The 5,904-nt window shown below is 44.1% G+C and overlaps 1 pseudogene; it reads right to left on the reverse strand.

Moving 5' to 3' along the window:
- Positions 1-1,582: 1,582 nt before the first annotated feature.
- LOC119820153 lies at positions 1,583-1,737 on the reverse strand (annotated as a pseudogene).
- Positions 1,738-5,904: the final 4,167 nt, after the last annotated feature.

Consider the following 5,904-nt stretch of genomic DNA (forward strand, 5'->3'; position numbering starts at 1 on the left):
CCCTAGGCCCTGGAGGTCAGGCTGCAGTTCAGCAGTAACGTTTGTCAACATGGGTGAGACTCTAGGATTGATCCCCGGTACTAGACCAAAAAAAATGACCACAAGATCAGTCAACACCCCAACAGACAAGCAGGCAGAAGTACTAACTGGACTCAGTGATACGCTGAGCCATCTATCTCTCCAGTCCCACCAAATTAGTGTTTAATGGGGAAAAATCACAATATATCTTTACAAAGTAGGTAGCAAAAAATAATTTTAAGCAACTACATATAAATCATTTATTTTTATCTACATTTTTGCTTCAAGTTCTATTTCAAGCTCTTGTCATCAAGATTCAGACTTCAAGCTGGGTGGTGGTGGCACAGAGGCAAGCGGATCTATGTGAGTTCCAGGACAGTTTGGTCTACAGAGCGAGTTCCAGGACAGCCAGGGCTGTTACACAGAGAAACCCTGTCTCAAAAACAAAACAAAACAAAACAAACCTCTTTATCTAAAATAAAAATAAGTTATTTTAAAAAAAGATTCAGACTATTCAGACTTCATGTAACTTCCAGACTTCCCAACATGATTAAAATGTCTATGTAGCTTCAGCTTTCCCTCTGCACAGCAAGAAGATTGAAGATTGCCATCCCTGCAGTACAAGGGCACTGAATGCTCACTCATGGGCTGGATGTGGCAGATGCTAGCCCAGGGAGTTCTGCACGTGTGTGTGTGTGTGTGTGTGTGTGTGTGTGTGTGTGTGTGTGTGTGTGTGTGAAAGCCTGCTCACCATTTGGCTTCTGAAACCTGGAGGACTTAGCTCACTGCAGGAGATTGGTCTGCTGCTTCCACTAACCAGGCCACACTGAATGGGTAGAAACAGCCTCCAGTCTTAATTCATTCTCCATAGGTTGGAAGGTTAGTAAGGTTAATGGAAAATAAGTACCTGGTTTCTTCTTTTTTTTAAAAGATGTATTTATGGGCTGGAGAGATGGCTCAGTGGTTAAGAGCACTCACTGCTCTTCCAGAGGTCCTGAGTTCAATTCCCAGCACCCACATGGCAGCTCACAACTTTCTGATGGATGCTGTCATCTCATGTGCAGATGTAAGTATATACAAAGTATTTATCTACATAAATAAATAAATCTAAGAAATGAAACCAAGTTTTTTTTAAAGATGTATTTGTGTGTGTGTGTGTGTGTGTTTATGTGTGCAGATGCACATGCACACAGGCCAGAAGAGAGTCTGGTGTCCTCCTGTCACTTGCTGCCCATTCATTTCCATTGCCTTTAAACTGTGCCTCTATTTCCAGCTATTGTATCTATCTAACTATCTATTTCTACCTCCTTCCCTCTCTCTCTCTCCTTGGGGCTCAGGTCTTCTTGGTTAGGTTGAAAGCCAGCAAACCCCAATAAACTTCTCTTCTCTGCCCACCTCAGAGCCGGGCTTCACGCATTTGCATAGATATCCGGTTTGTCATGCATGTTCTGGGATTCGGACTGCAGTTCTCATGATTCCAGAGCAAGAGCTCTCAACTGCTGAGCCATCTCTAGCTCCCATGCACCATTCCTTTCTAAACTGGGTTAGATCTTCTTCTTTTTTTTAATGTAGGAGAAATATACTACTACTCAACCTCTACTGTAAGGCTGGTAGTCCTGAGAACTCCTTGCTCAATGTAGCATGTTATGGTGGGTTAGAGCTTCTAAAGTCACTGAAGAACAAGTAGTGATACTGAGTGAAACAGATGCCATCATGCTCAGTAGAGCAGTGCATGCCCGTAACCCCAGCAGTCCAGAAGCAAAGGCAAGCTCAGGCCCAGACAGATCATTGCATAGTGAGCTCCACAGCAAGTCCCAGACTAACCACTTGTATATAGAAAATTCTAAGCCACCCACAGCTGCACAGCAAGATTCTATCTCAAATAAAAAAAATAAACAAAATAAAAAGAAAATAGATGTTTCAAAAGGTCATTTTCAGTGAAGATTAAGTCAGACTTTGGGTTGAAAGAGAAATTTGGTTGGCCCTGAAAAAAATATTGTATTGGCAGTGACATTTGATGCAGAAGGCGTGTGGGAATCAGGGAAGGCTTCCTAAAGGAAGTACTCTCCTAAGCTGCGTCTTAGCCAGGACTGCAGAGAGAGAAAACATGATGCAGCATAGGTACTTACACAGGCCCTGAAGATCAAGGTTGGCGTTGCCCACCAGGTGGGATCTCTGAGGTCTGCCAACTGAAATCAGGACTCTGAAAAGAGAGTTGTGACATGTTATAGACTGCACGTGAAGGAAAATCACCCTGAGGCCAACAGCAGGAATAGTACTCAGAAATGTCCTTTAGAAAATGTTTGGGTTCTGAGGGCTCTTTTCAATGAGTTAATTAATCCTTGGGGTCATCGCTGAAAGGGCTTTTGGCCTGGGCAGTGGTGACTTGCACTTTTAATACAACCCCCTCCCCCCCATGGCAGAAGCAGGTGAATCTCTGTGAGTTCAAGGCCAGCCCGGTCTACAAAACAAATTCTAGGACAGCCAGGGCTACACAGAGAAACCCTGTCTTAAAACCCAATAAGAAAAAAAGGAAAGGAAAGGAAAGGAAAGGAAAGGAAAGGAAAGGAAAGGAAAGGAAAGGAAAGGAAAGGAAAAGGTTGTTGGAGGTAATAAAACAGCTGGAAGTTGGGTCCAGCTGGAGGAAGTGGGTTACTGGAGGCATACTTTGAAGCACACATTTTGGCTTGGTTCTGCCCTCTCTCTACTTCCTACTCTATTTCACCTCGCCACAGACATATAGTTATGGAACCAGTTGACCATAGAACGAAACCAGAAATCAAAGTAAATCTTTCCCCTCTTTAGTCTTTTCCCCCTGAACTCTATTATCACAGCAGCAATACTAACATAAGTGTATTTTTGTTTGTTTGGTTTTGGTTTTTAGTTTTTGAAGACAGGGTTTCTCTGCGTAACACGCCTGGCTGTCCTGGAACTTACTTTGTAGACCAGGCTGGTCTTGAACTCACTGAGATCTGCCTGTCTCTGCCTCCCAAGTGCTGGGACTTACAGGTGTACACCTGTAAGTTGTAACTGCCACCTGGCACAAGTTGCTAGCAAATTCTCTGAAGAAGGGAAACTAAGGGCTAGAGAAGTGGCCCAGTTAGAGCACAGCACTTGTTAGAGGATCTGGGTTCGGCTTCCAGCATCAGCGTTGCAGAGCTCTCAGCCCTCTGTAACTCCATCTCCAAGGCATCCAATGCCCTCTTCTGACTTCCATGGAGCACCTACGCTTAGCTGTGTACGTATTCCCCACAGATATACTGGCATACACATAATTTAAAATAAAGCAGATTTTGGAGGGAAAGAAAAAGGAAACTAAGCAGGGGACAGAGGCACACACCTGTAATCCCAGCACTGGGGAAGGAAAGGTAAGAGGACAAGAAGGTCAAGGCTAACCTAGGCTATCAGCTAAATTCAAGACCAGTTGGGACTACAGGAGATCCTGTCTCAAGAAGGAAGGAAGGACAGAAGGCAGCTAATTTGTCTAATTTGCTCTTGGAGGTTCTGATACCAGGGCTGAGGCACTAACTCAGTTTCTTTGACTTTTTCCAATGCTCACTGAAGACCAATGGCTTTCCCAGAAATCCTCTGGGCCTTCAGTGCCAGACTGGAACTACTGAGCGTCAGGGCTCATGGATTGAGCAGCTCCTGAGTTTTCAGTCTCTCCAATGCAAAGAGAGTCATTGTTTTACTACCTAGAGCAGTGGTTTTCAACCTGTGGTTTGTGACACCTTTGGGGGTTGAATGACCCTCTCACAGGGGTCACCTATGAAAGACCCGGATAAATCCAGACCCCTTTAGCAGGAAAAATAAAGCCAAAAAATCTAGGTTAGCTGGTTCAGTGACTGTTTCAGGAACTAGCTGAACTGAAGATAAAGTTAGATTATAATCTTAAGAATAATCTTGAGAAACAGGGAGTTACCCCCTTGTGATTATCACTGGTATTTTCAGAATTTTTCAATGATCACTAGTTATTTTTGGAATTTTCCAGTGACGCCCCCCTACCCCTTTTGGATTACTGGGTTGTGGTTTTCTTCCCTTAAATACCCCTTCTCCCAGCTACTCGGGGTCGAACTCTCTACCACTGCGTGGGAAATGAGTTTCAGCCCCAGTGCACTGGTTCCTGTCCTGTCATTAAACCTCGCGTGATTGCAGCAAGGATGGTCTCTCATGAGTTCCTGGGGGGTTGTGTTATCCCGAGACTTGAGTGAGAGTCTCCCCGTTCCGGAGGTCTTTCAACCTACACTATCAGAAAACACAGATATTTACATTACAATCCATAACAGTAGCAAAATTAAAGTTATGAAGTAGCAGTGACAATTATTTTATGGTTGTAGGTCACCACAACATGAGGAACTGTATCAAAGGGTCTCAGCATTAAGAAGGGTGAGTATATTATGTAAATCAATAGTACTGGATAGTTTTATGTCAACTTGATACAAGCTAGAGTCATCCAGAACCTCAACTGAGACAATACCTCCAAAAGATCCATCTGTAAGACATTTTCTTAATTGGTGATTGACAGTGAAGGCCCAGCCCATGGTGCATGGTACCATCCCTGGGCTGGTGTCCTGGGTTCTATAAGAAAGCAGACTGAGTAAACCACAAGGAACAAGCCAAAAAGCAGCATCCCTCCATGGCCTCTGTATTAGTTCTTGCCTTCAGGTTCCAGCCCTGCTTGAGTTCCTGTCCTGGCTTCTTTTAAAGATAGACTACAATCTAGAAGTATAAACCAAATAAGCCTTTTCATCCCCAACTTTTTTTTTTCAAGGCAGGGTTTCTCTGAGTAACAGCTCAGCTCAGGCTGTCCTGGAACTCTCTTTGTAGACTACACTGGCCTTAAACTCACTGAGATCTGCCTGCCTCTGTTTTCCAAGTGCTGGAATTAAAGGTGTGTGCTACCACTGCCTGGCTCCAACTTGCTTTTTGGTCAAAGTGCTTCATCACAGCAATAGAAACTCTAAGACATCAATCTAATAAGTCTCATTTAAATAAATATGCTTGAGGGGGTTGAGACAGGGTTTCTCTGTGTAGTCCTGGCTGTCCTGGAACTTGTGTATGTCAGGAAAGCATTCTCTACTGAGTTACATACACAGACCAGTATCTTCATTTAATAAGCAGGGTTATGAAAGAATCTGGCAAAGGTACAGGTATTCACAGAGGCAATCCTAGGAATAAAATCTTTCATGCCAAGCAATCTCAGGCTTGTTGAAAACTTATTAGCTTAACTTCTTTGTTAAAATCCTGTCTTTCCTCTCCCCATACCACCTTATTTATTTTTTATGATATTCAACAGCTGGTGCTGGAGTCACTAGGTCTTTATGATGCATAGGGTGTTCTGCCTGCATGTATGCTCGCACACCAGAAGAGGGCTCCAGATCTCATTACAGATGGCTGTGAGCCTCCTTGTGGTTGCTGGGAATTGAACTCAGGACCTCTGGAAGAGCAGCCAGTGCTCTTAACCACTAAGGCATTTCTCCAGCCTTTGTTTTTGTTTTTTGAGACAGAGTTTCTTTGTGTAACAGCCCTGGCTGTCTTGACACTCACTCTGTAGAACAGGCTGGCCTTGAATTCACAGAGATTCACCTGCTTCTGTCTCCAGAGTTCTGGGATTAAGGGCATGAGCCACCACTTGGGTAAACATTTAATCTTTAGGGCACTCCAGATAGTTTAGCTGCCCCCCAGGTGGTCCACTGTGGAGAGATGATTTTGGGCAATATCACCCTTCTGCATGGCTTGTAGGACCCAGCCATGACAAGCTCAACAGAGGCCGGAGTCTGAGTTTCAGTAGTTTACCCTAAGGCCAGACCTGGTTCCAAGAAAGACCACAAAATGGGACCACCCAGGCACCACCCAGGAACAGACAATGCAAAGGAAATTCCTAAA

The sequence above is a fragment of the Arvicola amphibius genome, chromosome 7 (assembly GCF_903992535.2).
Source record: "Arvicola amphibius chromosome 7, mArvAmp1.2, whole genome shotgun sequence".
NCBI lineage: Eukaryota > Metazoa > Chordata > Mammalia > Rodentia > Cricetidae > Arvicola > Arvicola amphibius.